Source organism: Ochlerotatus camptorhynchus, unplaced genomic scaffold (genome assembly GCF_037179485.1).
Source record: "Ochlerotatus camptorhynchus isolate MF236.1 unplaced genomic scaffold, CSIRO-AGI_Acam_v1.1 ptg000190l, whole genome shotgun sequence".
NCBI lineage: Eukaryota > Metazoa > Arthropoda > Insecta > Diptera > Culicidae > Ochlerotatus > Ochlerotatus camptorhynchus.
Genome location: NW_027040680.1, coordinates 284,341 through 301,984, shown reverse-complemented (window position 1 = coordinate 301,984; position 17,644 = coordinate 284,341). Strand labels below are relative to the sequence as shown.

At 38.3% G+C, this 17,644-nt stretch overlaps 1 protein-coding gene and 1 non-coding gene across 2 annotated transcripts in view; one reads left to right on the top strand and one right to left on the bottom strand.

Annotated features, from left to right (window-relative positions):
- Positions 1-17,644, bottom strand: part of ftz-f1 (ftz transcription factor 1) — a 524,702-nt gene that overhangs the window by 358,863 nt on the left and 148,195 nt on the right. The gene's annotated exons all lie outside the window — the stretch shown is intronic.
- On the top strand, positions 4,153-4,225 carry TRNAK-UUU (transfer RNA lysine (anticodon UUU)). Its single transcript has one exon. It is a non-coding gene; the product is annotated as a tRNA-Lys (tRNA).

Below are 17,644 nucleotides of genomic sequence, written 5' to 3'. Positions count from 1 at the left end.
TTTGCCTGAAAATAAGCTTCTAATATTTAAACAAGTTTTTAGACCGTTCTAGTTATTGCAATACCAGCAAAAAGCATATTAAAGAATTCAGAACAAATTTCTGAAGATGATTTTGAAGTTGTCTCCCCGGTGTAGTGCTACCGATGTTCATAGAATTTCGGAACAAATGTCCATCAAAATAATTAATAATTTGAGGCAAAAATCGATTCATTTCTCAATTGCGAAGTTTTTTTGCTGGAGTGCTCTGAAATCAAATCCTTATCTGAAAATTGTTGCCATTTAAGGCCTTTGACTTGATCCTTTCAAAACCGTATGAATTTGCTTTTGAACATCTTTGCATTTATCTTCTTTGACAACTCCAAAGCTTTCCACGAGCTCTTCGATGATCTTTATACATAATTTTAATCATTAAATTCTCCTACGATCTGTCTTTACTGAACCAAAAATCGTAACCATCTCATTAGCGAAATAAAAGAAATCAGTCTAATTCTGCAACCCACGTGTTTCCATTTGTTCAATAACTTAGACTCGAAATTACTAGCATTTCATCATCGCTCTGAAAGCCGAACAAGTGCCCGAGAAGGTCACAAACACTTTTTCCATTTCAGCCAGTCAGTCCGAAAAGTATGACCACTTGAAACAACACGCATTAAAAGTTGCTAACAAGTGCCAGTGGATTGGTTGTTTTCTTACTTCGCGAGTGTTCATCTTTCGTCGCGGGGCCTCAGCCTCAGCTCGGTGCAAGATTGCAGGTCGGTGCAAGATTTTTTGGCAAATTGGGCAACCGCGACGGCTGAGGCTCTCTCTCTCTCTCTCCACGAGTTGCACCAATCCATCAGCCACGGATTGCCAAATATTGCAAAGCACTCCCCGAACAGCAAAAATAGTGCTGCACTCAAACTGCAAACTAGTAAACCGGTCGTCCCGGGATGGGAGGTTTGCCGAAAGCCGAAAATCTCAAGCTACGAGAAGAAATTGAAAGTTGCAAACGCGGTAGCAGGGAGACCCTAGGCGTTCACCTATCACGCAACGATCGAGCCGTCGGAGGTCCACCCTAGGCAGCTCTTAGGACAATCTGAATCGATTTTTTTTTTCGGGGGTCTTGTTTTTGCTCCACTGCGACGCGCGGTTCGGGTCATTTTGCAATCCCGTTGTGCGGTGGCCAGTGGCGTTCAGCAACAGAGCACAAAGACCGTAAGGCATTGATTGCCGCCATTGCAAAAGGTGACTGATGCTCGAAAAAAAAAAAATCCGCTTCTTTTTCTGGCGAAATCTGACCGAAAGAGGTTTTGCGCTTTTTGTCTTTCTCGATCTCGTCTAGCAGTTGCAGCTCGGTGGAACATTTAGTATGCTGACTAGCGCCGTCCAAGGTCTTCTTATTCTGGAAGGGTGAGAAAAATTGGTTTCTCAACCAGATGGTTTGTTGTTTTCTGTGGAATAGCAGTTGAGTTGAGGTTCGCTTTCACCATGAAGCACATAAAACTTGGAGCTGTACTTTCGATTTCCGGAGAAAGGTGTAATGTAGCCCCGAACGATTAGGTTGAAATATCATATTTCAGAACCATCCATGTCATTTCCAACAATCACACTGGTGGTCTGCCCAATTGGGTCACCGTGATAGAAAATCACAGCTCGTCTAACCAATCCGAGAGATCTCCCTCTCTGTCTTTGATTAACGTTGTTCTAGGCATTGCCAACCATAGAGGTAAGTCAATTAATAGAAAAACAAACGCCGCAGATAGCATTGACATGGAAACACAATGCACTTGAGCTAGTTGAACAGTTTTGCCATTACTAGCCATCTAAGGTAAACACCTTTGTACTATACTGTACGTTAGTGGCCGTTACTGCTTGTGTGCATAGCTGTGTTAGAAGCTGGAACTAATGGTCTGCAGGGAAGGTTGAATTTGCTGCGAATAGAGTTGATTTTAATTGGATTTTTTAGCTTAAAAAGAGAATCGGTGTTGGGCCATTAAGGCAGATAGGCAGAATTAGTAATGAGCTCAAGCGTGTTAACAAACAGGAACTTGTAAGATTTGTTTAAATATCCTAGATTGGCAAACATGATCCAGTGCTAGTAAATAAACACCAAGATTCAATGCATTTCCAAGTCTTTCATCATTTAAAATTTTTAAAGATCTCAGTATTGGTTTTTTCATAATCTTGAGGCTTAAAACTGTGCAGGTTTAAGAACTTAAAAAAGATTCGCTATTTTGAAGTTCAAGGGAAGTTTTGTTCAGCTCTCTGACTGAGGACATACTCTAGAATTCAATGGATATGACTTGATTTTTTTTCTTGTTTTAGATAATTTGGCATTTGGCCTATCAAGAGTACTTAAGGGGAAGATTACCGCCCAGAAAATAAAAAAAAATATTTTCGGCACGTTTTTATTTCTCTAAAAACTTTGGTAAAAAATATCATTTCTCAATAATTTTAGAAAAATCTAAACTCATTTTTTTTTTTCGGGGTGTTATGCTTCCCTTTAAAGTAATAGTCCAGAAGGATTGATGGGTATTGAACCTGTCATTGAATTCTTCTTTGAGCTTGGTAGTTTGAGCTTGGCTTTTCTAATGCAGTAATTTTAACACAAACAAGGTCCGTCATAACTTGTTGGAGACGGGAATTGAACTCGTGACCATTAGCATAAGAGACAAGGATGTTAGAAACAGAGGTGGTAACGAGACGTTTTTACAATAAAATATGACTATGAAAACGTGGGGGGGAAATTTCGTGATCATTTATCCCCATAAAATTTCTATGACATCTATTCTTAGAAGCTTAGAAGCTCAGAATTTTTTGAAGTCCTCCAAATTGAATTACAAATCTTCTCTTTTGTAGTGAAATCCATTGGACTGGCCCTTAAATGTCAAGGGGTTCGACCCGGAGTATCAAAATCCAGACACTTAGACCATAATAGACCCGTGCGCCGATTTATTTTTGACCGGCGGCGGTGTCACGCCGTACCAGTGCTGTTTTCATATCATTCGATTGAAGATGAACCAATACAACCATTCAATCAATTCTGTGAAAACGAATTCTCACATGCCCATCATTTGAAGAGCCCTTTTCTCATTCGCACCTCATCGTCACTGTCAATTGAGTCACTTACTATCATTTGATGGGGGTTAGAAGGAAAGGGGTGTAAGTCACTGTGATCGATTCTCTTCATAGCCTTTCTCTTTCGTTTCGCTAAATTATTAGCTGCCAGCTCATTCCTTGATTTGTGTGGCATTCTGGATGCTAGATGAGAACCTCCTTTATCAAACTATGAGGCAGAAATAGCGCTGTTGTGCTTATAAAGCTGTGGCTATCAAAAGAGAAAGTCGATGAAGAGAACTGATCAAAGTTACTTACACCCCTTTCCTTCTAATCCCCTCATTTGATATACGACAGTGGAGTATGCAGTGGCCCCAAACAGACAAGTCTACACGATATCGGATCAATGTAAGGCAAATTTAAGGTCTATATAGACCCAATGTCGGGTTGATGTCAGGACAATTTTGGGTTTATGTCAAATGAATGTCGGATCAACATCAATTTGGGTTTTGGTAGAAGTCAGGTTGGTGTCGGGTTGGCTTAGCTTTTTCGCCGGAATGTCGACCCGAGCTCCGTTTATGTGTCGGTTACACTCAATTGAGTGATATCAAGTGATTATCAAATGAGAATGATCCATGTCTTCGTCAAATGACTAAGCAACTGATATCACCCATTCGAAGGAGGTCCCCATTGATAGCGGAAAGCTAATTTTCTCATTTTCATCAAAAATGTTCAATTGATTTTGAAAATTTACAGCACATAATTATGTACAAAGGGTTAAATATGTCTCTCGAACTTGAAGAAAAAATAATCGCCCCCCAACACCGCTTGTCATGTTTTTCCTTTACCTTATATTTCACACGATTTTCATTTTTACACTGTCGTGTCTTTTTGGTGTGTCTGGCATTAATTTGATACTTTCTCTTTGGTAAACTCTGAACGAGAAATGTCCAGATTTAAAATAAATTTGTTGTTTTTGGTAAAACAACAGCTTAAGTGCCGCAATAGTTTTTAAGACATGAAAATCAGAGCACGGCTTTACAATCAAAGCCTTTGAAAGTTTATCACTTTATTATTACTTTATCATAATAAGTCTAACATCTTAGACTATAAAAAGCCCGGATAGCTCAGTCGGTAGAGCGTTGGACTTTTAATCCAACGGTCTAGGATTCAAGTCCCTATTCGGGCGGGTGTTTTTTTTTCATTTTCCATGATGCTTTCAAGAACTGGCTGTGTTGGTATTAGATTAGATTAGATTAGATTAGTTAAGTCTGACATCTTAGACTACTCCACTACTCAAAGCTCCATTCGTGAAAATTTTCAAAGTGCCGGAATGAAATAAAATAAGTTTCAGTCATTTGATTTATTTAAAGTTCATAATCTATTCGAAGTTCGGAATTTCAAATAATTCTGTTAGTTTTAAATCTTGATAAGTTTCATGTTACAGAATCTTGGAAATTTCTCCAAAAAAATTTCTCCTGAATATTTTATCTTCTTCTAATATATGCAATCAAAAGTTTGTAGGTAATGCAGATCTCCTTCTTTTTTAAGGATCAACTGAGAAAAGAAAGTGAGAGAATGAGATTATGAGTGCATGGATGAGTGAATGATATGCAAGGTTGTGAGAAATGAATGGATTATGGAAAATCATCCCCCACCCCTCCACTCACTTTCGTCACGTTTTTCCTATACCTAATGAATTGTTTGTCATACATTTGTTAACAGCCCTCTCCTTGCAGTGTGACATACTTAATGGATGCTCCCTAAGTGAGTGAGTAGGGAGAAATGAGATAGCATGTTAATACATCACAATTTCCCGACAAAAGCCGAGGCTATTCAGCTAGTTTTAAATCAATCTCCCCGAATCTTGAAGATTTTCCTTAATCTACACACTTAGAAATACCTAATCTTACACGTGACGGAATCCATCTTTAACATAAAGGATGAGACGTAAGCAAACATGTTATGTAAAATTAAGAGCTCCGAGACTGGAAAGTTCGAAAGTACGTTTGATTGAGCTGAATTTCGCGTCTATTATGACTCAATTGTATGTCAAAATTGACGCTCGTATATGTCAGTCTCATCATCAATTTTTCTAAGTGTGTAGCTAGGACCACAAAATTGTTAATTAAAGGCCATATTTTCTTCCAAATTGTCAATTAATCTAGATTTTCTATATATTTTCTGTAGAAATTTCATAATAACATCTCAGACTATCCTCAGATTTCATTCTACATCTCGTTCTGGTATTGATTTGAATTATAATTCTCATGAAAATCTTCTGCAGAACACTCTTTGAATTCACTTTTCAATGCTCTTTAAATTATTAATAATTCTTGCGATTTTACCAATCAAAGTCCTGCTCAGAATTCAGAAGAGTGGTCGCATAAATTCGTTCAAATGCTCCTCTGCATCCCTTTGTAGTTCTCCTTTGAATTCTCTAAAAACTATCACTGGATAATCTTGGAATACACCTACGAATTCCCGTGAAACTCTTCTTAGCATTCGCTAGGTATTTTTCTCAAAACTGCGTTGGAACTGTCCTCGGAATTCAATTCTCTTGGAATTTTTCCCGGAATAACCATTAAATTCTCATCAGAATTCTCGTGAAATTATTTTCATTCTCATTCATTGAATTCGTTTCAGAATTCCATATGAATTTGGATCTGTCCCTTGGAATTCTACTTCTAATTTTCCAAGTACTCCTCACAAATCCCTAAGGAATTATTGTTCTCAAAATAAGTTTGGCATTCAAGTCAGAACTGTCTTAGGATGCTTCTCCGAATTCTTTTGAAGTTATCCTTGAATTCATTTGATAGAAATATTTCCCGAAAACTTCCATGAAATTATGCTATGGATCCTTTTTCTCCGAGATACTTCTTCAAATTTCTTCAGAAATCCAATGAATTTTACATCTGGTTCCGGAGATTTGAGGAGAAATGAACGAAACATGATTCGGTGAGTACGGGTACATATCGAGTTTTCAGAACTACATTGGCCAAACCGGGTTCAGGTGCCCCCCGGGAGAAGCTGCAAGGTCTTCGTTTGAGCCAAATTCAATACTAAGATCACAAGCGGAGCCGGTGGTGTAGTAGTAAGCGTGATTGACTCTCACCCCAATAGGCCTGGGTTCAATCCCAGTCGGCGCCGCCGGGATTTTCTGTGGTATAAAATCTCTGATCACACTTTCCTTCGGAAGGGAAGTAAAGTCGTTGGTCTTTTTACGGTTATTTTGGAGAGTTTCTGGCTTATATGGCGTTATTTTGAGCTGTTTTGTGTCCTGCATCCAATTTCGGTGTCTAGTTATTATTCCAGTTCCATGAAACAATATTATTGGGAAGGTTGTATGCCATATTTTTCTATACATGAATTCACATACTAACTTGCGCACCATCCAGAAAGCCTTGGTCACTTTAAAAATTTGGCCGAAGACGATAACTTCCTATATGGATAGGATCTCAAGATATAGGGTTAACTACCCAATTTCTGGCCTATTAAGCACAACCCGCACTTAGTCTTTCTTAATCTAGCGCAGTTTAGCACCAAACGGAATATTATTATTATTACTGATGGCTGTCAAATGTATTTACCTTTCCGTATGTACCGTAAGATTTGATAAAGAGGAACTAATCATTGAGATATTGTCAGAAGTCTAACACTTCTTCTTGACGCCAAACTCGTCATACGGATTCTAAACTCGGCCTAACGCATTGAAACGCCACTGAAACGCCAATGAATTTACTTCGGCCTATCGGATGAAGATAAAGATTGATTCGGTCGGAGCGCTCCATTTGTATTTGAGAATATTGGGTGCAACCATTCATATCACGCGTTTTTATTGACTTCGTTTAGTAGCATTTGAACTAAAGTATCGTACCAAACGCATAATTTACCTGTTAATGCCGAAATCATGGATTAGATGATGTTTTCTGCTTGATACGCTTAAAATGGGCGCTTGGGCCGAAATAGTTCTCTACCCTAGTCTTTATAAAAAGTTCATAAGTTCATAAGCGACGCGTTGGGACTGAATCTTGAAATGGCAATAGCCAATAGGATGGAACTCCTGAGCACTTTGCCGAAGACAGTCAATCTGTTATATGAACAACACACTACTAAAAAATCATGTAATTTTCGGTTCCTTAAGACCGACACATGTAAGCGGGCCTTTTGACATAAGAATCAGTTGAAAGAAACGTGAAAAACAATTTAATGAAACGTTCTCTTCGTCGACTAGCTGATGTTTTGGTTTGAAAACACTTAATTTTACATGAAATGTTTGTTTACGTTCTATGATTTACGTCCAATATGGATTACGTCTCGTGTAAAAGTAGTTATTTCTAAGTGTAAAGATACCACGGGAAATTCAAACTTGGATCCCAAATCTTCTACATAGACTGCATTTATGTGGTTCGATTTGAGAGAAGAGAGAAATAGTTTAGTGATCTTAGAAGGCATGCTTAATTTTTCAGACAAAATGCTCATTTGTTAAAACCTCAGGACACACTTGATGAAACACGGTTTTTCTAGATGCAAAGAGAAATAATCGCTGCTCATTTCTGACTTTCAATGGAAAAAAAGAAGAAGGGTCTGTGCCTAGGGGCACGAACGGAAGCTTGACGTAGGATTTCCTTCCGAATGATATGAATGGGGCGGGGCGGAAAGTATCGTTTGTGCAGAATATGTAAAAAAGGAGGGACTTCGAGAGATTGAACTCGTGGGAGCTAATTTTCTCACAAATTTGATTTTATTGGCTTTCTGGGGACTGAATATACACCCAAAGCGAATTATTCCCACTTCTCTCAAATTCTATATGGATTTTTAACACTTCCTACCAGCGTGTTCTGGAAAATGGTTTTTGCGATGATTAATCTCACCAATACATGCGGGCCTACAATTCCACACCTTATATAGAGACCAGGTTGAGCCTTGATAGCTAGCAGCTTGCGGGAACTGATGACCTTGACAAATGTCCAAATAATACTCTTAACAAATTTATGGTGGTCCTGAAAAGGACCATTTTGTAGTGATGGTTGAGTAATGCTGAGCTGAGCACGACGAGCTACTGATTCCGATCCTAGCCTAGCGGTGGGACTTCTTCCTCCTTCTCTATGGTTGCTCATATGAGCTCTGCAGCTTGCTGCTTGCAGGCAGCCTTTCGTTGTTGTTGTTGTTGAAAGCACTTCTGATGCTGCTGCTGCTGCTGCTACTACTGCTGCTGCTGGACTGGACACCACCACTTACGGTGATTGAATGAGCACCGTTCAGTGGGACCGCATCGAATTCGATTTTTAAGTCTGTGTTAGGGAATGCGATGTTTTCAGACATTCGGTGATAATTTTGATCACCATTGCAACAGTTGGACATTTGGTATTTTTCAATTGTGACCTATTGAAAATTAACTAAGTGTGCATTTTAGCACATTGGTAGATAAACTTCCAATCGTTTGGCTTGTTTAGAATTAAAATCTATCTGCTATTGGTCGATACCTGACCTCTTTTTGTAATGCTGTGCATTTTGGTTTTTTGAAATTGCGTGGATTCTATAGATCCTGTGGAGATCTATCTAGCCCTGATGTATGTGTTGGTAGAGGGAAAAATGTAAACTTTGCGGGAGACGATGTCTCTTAGCACCCGAAAGCAATTTTGTGAAATATGAAGTAAAACAAATCCTAGCTAGTTCTGCATGATGATTTTGTTTGATTTTATTTATTTGTAAAGTCGCCGGGAAATACCAGCTGGCGATTTGTTTTTTTATGATAACTCCTTACTTGAAAACAGGCAAAAACTCACAAACAGGCTGCTTTTTCATGGTATATAGTGTGATAATTCAATAATCAATAAATTATCTCAACATTAAGTGGCAAACCATTCATAAATTTTGGTAAAATACAAAAAATTCTATGATCCACATTAAATTTCATATGTAAGCGCCGATTGAAACAATCTTTTTGACGTCACTACAAGGGTGATTGATTAAACAAAAGAAACGAATCGTGCGGAATGAAAGCCGAGGAAAAACTAATCGCACCAATATATTCAGGCCTACAATTCCACACCTTCTATAAACAGGTTGAGCCTTGATAGCTAGCTGCTTGCGGGAACTGATGACCTTGCCCAATGTCCAAATAATACTCTTTAACAAATTTTTGGTGGCCCTGAAAAGGACCGTTTTGTAGTGATGGTTGAGTAATGCTGAGCTGGGTGTTCAACACGGATGAGGCTGTCGAGCTGTATGTCGTTTGGAGCGAGGGTGACACGCTTGGCATAGATGACCGACCCGCAGCGACTCACGAAGAGCTACTGATTCCGATCCATAGCATAGCGGTGCAGCTTCTTCCTCCTTTGATGGTTGCTTATGTGGGCTCTGCAGCTCGCTGCTTGCAGGCAGACTTTGGTTGTTACTGAAGAACAATTTTCAACGCCACACGCCGAAAGCACTGCTACTGCTGCTACTGCTGCTTCTTATTTCGACGACCGAACACCACCACACAGTGGTGTGGTCGTTGGGAGCGTGTGGTTCTGAGTATGGCGATGAGTGTGCAAAATATTACGCAATTCCATCCTCCCTATTCGCACGCGCCCGAGGATCGGAGGCGAAAGCCACTTCGACTTGTTTCGTCTACTTACTACTCTCTGACGACTGTGATGGGGAAGTAGCATATGTATGTAGGTAATTGGTGGATTTGTTAGTTAATTCGATCGACGATTTTAGACAATGCTGGACATTTACCAGTTTTTCAATAGTTTCTTGTTGAAAATCAACATTCGGAAGCACTGTTATCGATGCGTAGCCATATTTCTGATCGATTGGTGATAAAATTATTGAAATTGGACCAGGGGCAGCTGAGTTATTAACGTACAAAATCTTTCTTAATTTGTTACATGTTCCATTTTCGGTTTTCACAAAGTGTACCCCCATGTAGAAATCAAAGACGTAGTCCTACGTCAAAAATCATACTGTGATTGAATCATTCTATGTGTGTCTACAGCGAACGGATCAGATTATCAGATCAGATACTGAGTAAGTAAAAAAGTTAAAAAAAAAGAGCAATTTGTGTAAATATATGAGCATACCAGCCCTGGAAGGCAGCATAGATAAATCATAAGAATATCGCGATCCTCCTAAGAATATTTTACAGATATAAATATTTTATATTTCTTAAGTACCAACTTTAGCAGACGTTTCAATATAAAATGAAACGTTTAACAATCTGTACTTCAACTAAGGCCAGAAAATACATCAATGTGCCACTGTAAATTTAAAAAAAAGTATACACAGTGTTTTAAAAAAAAAAATCTTTAAATGGTCTAATTCAGTGGTTTTCAACCTTTTCAGCTCCACGACCCCCTTTGTGAACAATTGGGTGTTCCACGGCCCCCTGGAAAGTGCCTTGTATAAATTACGCTGAGATGAATAAAAACCATTCATTTGATCTGTTAATTATTCGATTTACTTCAAAATACTATGTTAACAACAGCCAACAACTCGTTCAGTGCGATTGTTATAGATCTCAAATCTAGTTACGATGCTGCGTTTGTGATCTTGCCAATCTCATATCTTCGTCAACGTTCAAGCTGTTTCTTGTTATGGTTTTAATGCGGAGAAGAGTTGAAAATTGTGTTCTCGTTCGTACGTACGAATATGCAAATGGGACAAGGATCTTCAATGTCTGCAAAACTTTTTTCACGGAGCAAACTACGAGATGAGGAATCATTTCTCAGGTCCAAATATTCATCCTGTGTTTCGTCAAGACTTCCACATCTTTTGAGGAAGAAAACGGATAGCGGACTACATCAGCATCTTCTTGTTTCAGTTCAGGGAAACACAGCATTACATTGATAATCCTGTGAGTGAAAATGAGCAACAATTTCTGTTTAAAGATCCAAAATTAGCTCGTTCGCTCTTTTGTCAGTCATACTTCAGAGTCTATGGAACATGGCAACATTTCCAATACTAGCCTTTCGGGGCCAGTTTTGCTTGAATGCTTGAAGTTTGAAGATCGTTTTGGAAGTGAATTAGATGGGTTTACTAGCCCTCTGAGATGAACTAGCCATCGGCTAAAAATCTTATTAAGTAGTTTCAAGTCCAGCAAATTTTGATGCACAAAAATTTATTGAAGAAGCGAGACGCTTATGCCAACCTTCCATACTAAAATTAGCAATGAAATAATTTTTCCCTTGAGCTTCCAAGAACATTTGGATTTCTTCCTTCAATTCAAAAGCACGGTTGAAAACATTGCCTTTGGACAATCAGCGCACAACAGTGTAGATAAGAAGAACCACGTAATCTGAATTAATTTGCTTGTAGAGTTCTTTGAATACACGAGTGTTCAAAGCTCCATATTTGACATAATTAACAATTTTTGAATATGACATAATCAAGTATTTTTCACATTAGTACCGGCAGAGTCTTGCTCTTGCTGACAAGGGCATATCGAACACCGGTGGCGTATGGAGCACTTTCTGAAATCTTGATTTCTTTGCTAGAGCGCCATCGGTATTAACTCCACTTACTTTGTCCCACTGTAAGCCACCCTATTCAAAAAATGTTTTGATTTTAGCCATGATATTGTCACTAGACCAAACAAACCACGACACTCGCGGCCCCCTGTCGGCCGTGAACCACCGGTTGGGAAGCCCTGGTCTAATCATGTAATAGGGATAAGATCAGCTAAAATAATTTACAGTGAAGAGGTGTATTCTAGCGCCAATCCCGATATGTTATAGGAAAACTTTTTTTAATTTCAACAACAGACCAAAAGTTAAATATAAATATTCCAGTTCAGATGTCCTCAAGAACAAGTCTAGATGCCTACAATAGACATTCCTCAAGAAAACTAAAGCAATGCACTTTATACGGTAGTACAAAGGTTTTAAGAACCACTCCAGAACAGTTTAATACTTGAACTAGATTCTAAAGTCTTCAAATACATGTGGGCTGGTTTAACAAAAGAGTCCAGAAGTCAAATAAAGTGAGACAGTCGTAGTCATAATTGAGGAATTCTAGTACAGCGAAATTCATGAATCAGATAATACCATCAAATCCATGTTCAGGAAGCTTCAACGACAATGCAAGGATTTACCCTGAGGAGTTTTAACACAAGTAAAATTGAGTTCCAAAAAAACATCCAGGACCAATAACCCAGTTGTAGTTAACGTATTACAAATCTATTCTATTGCACCGCGGTTTCTCTCCAAGTTTCCTCGTTCCTAATGGGGAATTACTTTACGGCATTTCATTAGGCACAAAAACGAGAAAGTAAAAGGTGATTCATCCAATCGATTGAATTTACAGTATTGTTCTTTGAGCACTTGCACAGTTGTAAATTAAAAGATGTCTAAACCTGTACTATTTTGCCATTCGTATATTCTGTGGGAAGCGCGATGGCAGTCTATTCGTACTCCCCTTCACATAATATGCTACGCCTTTACTGACTAGGCAAAGGGGAGACCCCTGATACGATTATTAGATCTCAATTCAAGGATTGCAAAGCCGCACGATCCAGCTCACAATTCATTGTCAAAGAAAGGAATGCTAACCCATGGGCAACTCCTTTCACGGCTTGCCTATGCCGCCACTTCTCCAATCCCAAACCCATTTGCAATCTAAATCCTTCAAATTCCGTTTTGGTTAATTGTGCTAATAGTACGCACGCACACACACACGTCCGTAGGTACAAGTACCAGAAGAAAACCCAGGAGCTGAATCAGACCTTTACGAATGAAATCAACAACCCCCCCCCCCCTCCGCCCCTTCGTTCAAATGCGGTAAGTGAGTGAGTAATCTAGAAATTGCTCCGCTCTAATGTGTGTTTGTGGGTATCGATTGTCCTTGGCCTAGATTTCGCGCCTGAATGCAGGCCACGTCGCGAGCGCTCGCCACGATCTAGTATAGCAGAGGCAGGCACACACAGCTTCGGTTCGATAGGATCGGTTGGTAGCCCCCCCATACGTGCCGTCCAGCGCGGATCGTGACTTGTCTTGCTGGTCATAAATTATCGAGCGAAAAAGATTCGATTGCCATTTGCGGTGGAGAAGCACGGTTCATCGTAAATTTCGACTATTTCCAATCAACTCCGCTGAACTGGTAATTACTGCAATCTCTTTTGACAATGATGACGACGACGATGAGGATTATTCTGACAACACTCGGTTCGATGCATTTCGTTTTGAATGCAGTAGGGTGAAGTGGTTGTGGTGCTGCTGTTTGTTATTGCAACGAAGCACTCTTCTCTATGTAGACAACCACTTTTCGAGTTAAAACCGGTATGTACCCGGGCATCGTCGGTCGATCGGTCGGGTTGGATGGTGTGTAAATCGGCTCGAAAAAAGCGGTTCTGAAAGAGGCTGTCTGTGTTTATCCACCTAGATCAGGTTGGTTGGCTGGTCGGATTCGAAGCTTTTGCCGTCAGCCATCGGGTGTCCTTGACACAAATAGTTGGCTCGAAACAGTTTGTGTACACATTTTAAAGCTTCAACCCTTTCTTGTTTCACTCTTTCGTACCCCTTCAGTCTCGACAGTTGAAATGCATCTTTTGTGGTTTTTCAGAATAAAAAAATGCTGCTAATTGTTGGTTTATGGTAATAGAAGCAGAGCTCGTTTTCATTTGCTGAAATGCTTCGGCATTTCGACATTCTCCGGTATTTTCCAACGAGAGTTTATCATCAATGCCAGCGACAACAGTGGGGAGAACTTAAGTTCGTTATTTCGTTGTTCGTCCAAGCATAGTTTTAATGAATTAAATTTACGTTGTTCGTGAGTCCTGCAATCATGTTTCATTTCGTAAGAATTTTGAGCAGAACTCTTAATGAATTTTGTGGCCAAATTCAAAAGGAGCTGAAGGAATTTTAAGTTAGCTGTGAGTAGAATTCCAAAGCAGTTGTGTGAAGAATTTATGTATATTTCTGTGAGGATACTCCACAGCTGTTTTGAAAATAGTATCAATGGAGTTACAAGGAGATGATTATTTCGAATCTCATTTCGTTGATCAAAAATCGATCAACTTGATTTGATTTCCAAACCAATCGGAACAGTACTTTTGCAATGTCGATACATACGATCTTATGATTGAATGATTCAGCATTGCCAGTCCACGGCACATGTCACAGTTATATGAAAAAGAAGTAAGTTGGCTTTTAAATCAATGAAAAAAGATAGAATTTATTCAAGAATCAATTGATACTTAGCATGTGTAAGTATGATTACAGATCTTCTCCCATTTTTTTGGAGGTTAATCTGCAACAGTGTGGCATTCAAGATGTCGATAGTAACTTGCTGATTTTCTTTAAAATAATTTTCAAGATGAACGATGCCTACCTTTGAATTGTTTTAGGATCGTGTAAGGTGTCTCTAGAAATTTGATTATTTTTTTTAATTATTTGTAGCACGATGGCCTGCAAAACATTTTGAAATTTGATGATTTTTTGGATTATTTTGAATAAGAAATAGGGCGCAAAGGATGAACATCATTTTGGGAGAATGGTCTGCAACTAAAGGCCGTTCGAGGTGCATTTATGATGTTCAAGAGATCTTTGCATTCTTCGCTAAATTGACAATATTTTGGCATTTTCTAATCTTGTGTCGTTGTTTGTTTGATGTGGTTATTTTGGCGTTATAAAGCCATTTGTAGCATTTTTTTATATTTTCAAAACGTAGGTCTTTTTAAATTATTTATGGAAAATTTTATGCATATCTTCGGTATACCCGGTATTTTTCGTTGATTTTGACATTTTAAGTTTCTGTGTTTTAATCCTTTTTGACGTTTGAGGATTTTGAATATTTAAACTATTGAGCACTAGCAATGAATTTCATACTCTACTTTCTGCAATTTCTAAGAAGCTTTGCATAATTGCTTATTATGGTCAAAAATTCTCATTTTTTCTAAGAAATAGGCCATTTTGAATCTCACTAAAACATCAAATGGCGTTTTGAGATTTTTCAATAAATCACAACTCTAAAACATCACTCTCAATAGAAATGACATCTCAGACAAAGTTTTAGGAAAAAATAATACCTTTTTAGACAAAAATATGATGCAAAACCTCAAATAATTTTGAGAAAATAATCTTTAAAAATAAAACTAAACTTTCAATATGTTTTCAATATTTCCCATTAAGATTCTTATTGAATATGGAAAAAATTTCTGGTTCCGTTTTATCGTATTTTATGAAGTTCCTTCAGCCAGGCTCCGTTTGCTCCATTGGCCGCTCGGGACATCTTCAACCGCCAATCACCATCACCGATCGGTTCGGTCGGCCTCTCAGAACCTAGCACCAACAGTCGGTCTTATTGGTTGTTCTTCCCGGCTATTAGTGATCCTTACGAGTGGGTCAGATCTTCCGATTAGCAGTCTGAACCCATTCAACCACAAGTCATCTCTGTTGACCATTTATGCTGGTATCATCTAGCTGATCAATTGATTAGCCATACAGAATTTGTGTGATTTTGGGCGATGTCTCTATTGGAAGGAGATTCTCTATTCTCGAGAGATCCGCGTAAGAGTCTGCACTCCGCCGTGTTTGGCCCTTCAATGCAGCTGTGAATTGACGAAATCACAGATTGATCTACCGTATGCGTGATAATGTTTGCACCATCGTACCAATAAGGTTCCCGTTTTACCTGTGCAAACGATGCCTTGGTTTTCTTTGCATGCATGTAACCTATAGCTCATACCGTAGTAGGCTGTGTATAAAAGAAAATGATTTGTTTTTGATTCGTGATTTGTCCCACGCGCAAGTGCAGTTTTAGTGCTGAACGAAGCAGCCATTGTCGCCGTTTTGTACCTAAATAAGAGCCGTAAAAATGTGGGAAGAATCGAGAAAAATCAAAGGGAAACCAACAGGAAACTCCATGACGAACTTTCAAGGAAAATCAATATAAATACTTGCACTAATCATTATGTTGAGTTCCATGTGACGATGCATTTCGGCACATGTCAGAATATGTCCACTTCCCGAATGTACTGAAAGAGGCCATTTGTGATCATTGGGTCTGAATATGTCCACCATTGATCTTATAGTAAACTTCTAATGTTTCGCATGATGAGTTTTTTATATATCAATCTTTTGCGATTTCCCCAGTGAAATCTGGAATTCACATTTTTATTCATATCTTCGGAACCATAATTCCGATCGGGAAAAAAAATCAATAGCAATCTTTGGGGATCTGAAACACATCTTCTGGAATTTGTTTCACTCAAATTGGTAAAGCCATCTCTTCGAAAATTGAGTGAGTTACACTCATACAAACTTACATACATGCATACATATAAACACACATACAGAAACATTTCCCGATCCCATTGAGATGAGTCTATTGGTATGTGCCATTCGTCTCTCCGGGTCTTTGATCGAATTTGAGTTTTTCAAGTAATATCAAGCCTTTCGGTACAACTTGGTGTACGACAAAGGCAAAAAGGTTGGTAACATCAAATTGTGTTCTATTTACCCAAGTTTTTCTCCCCAAGTTTTTAATTATTTTAAAACTGTATTTGTATAACCGTTACAACAGTGTTAGTGTTTAGCGCCAAAAGAGTTCTCTTCCACCGTTAGTATTAGTGAGCAGTTTAACGAATACATGCATTTTTCTGGTTGAAAATAAAAAAAAACAAACCGCTGTCAAATCGAACACTTTGAAAGCTGATTTCGTGATTTGAAAATAATAAACAAATCGATTTTACACGGCTTTACTTGCAAGGTTGTATTAGTGAGGTCTTGCGGCGAGAAGTCAATTCATCATACTTGGCTTCGTTGTTCAGTACTCTCCATTTCTCGATGATGAAATATTCATTAGAATTTCACACAACTTTCATGTAATATCATAATTGGGAATTGCACCACAAAATCACATGAACCTTATATGTCATATGAAATTTAAATGATTTATCATATAGAAATCATGTGAACGCATGAATGTTATGTGAAATTCAGATAGATATAATTGGTTTTGTTAATGGAAAAATGCAATATGCATTCCCAATGGAAACTACATGAAAACTTTTTTCCGTGTTTTAATTTTATATGTACACTGAAAAAAGTTTTCACTTAGCTTCTATTAGGAACGCACATAATATTGTTTTCCAATATCAAAAATAATGATTTTAACCTGAATATCACATAAAATAAGAAATTCTATGTGTGTAATCATATAGATTTCATTGGACACATATTTTTCATGTGATTTAGTGGTGCAATTTCCAATTATAGGATCACATGAAAGATATGTGAAATTCGCATGGATATTTTCCATTGGTTGATTTATTTTATGAGTGTACATCGAGATGGTGCTCATACCCGGAGTGATTTCATATTTGCGCGTAATTGCTTTTGTAAACAAACGCGTCAATCGCCGATTTCTCCTGAATAAAAGATCAATCTCGTAAACAAACTATTTGGTATAGATAAAAGATTAATTCCTCTACCTATGTCATTAGATTTCGAGATTCATCTGAGATTCACAATAAATCGACGAGTGACGAGTTTATTTACAAAAGCAATTACGCCCAAATATCGAATCACTCCGGATATTAAAACACAAATTCCTGTAAAATCTCGTAAAATTTTACTCAGTCTATGAGTTAACTACGTTTTCAAGAATATGAGCAGTGTTG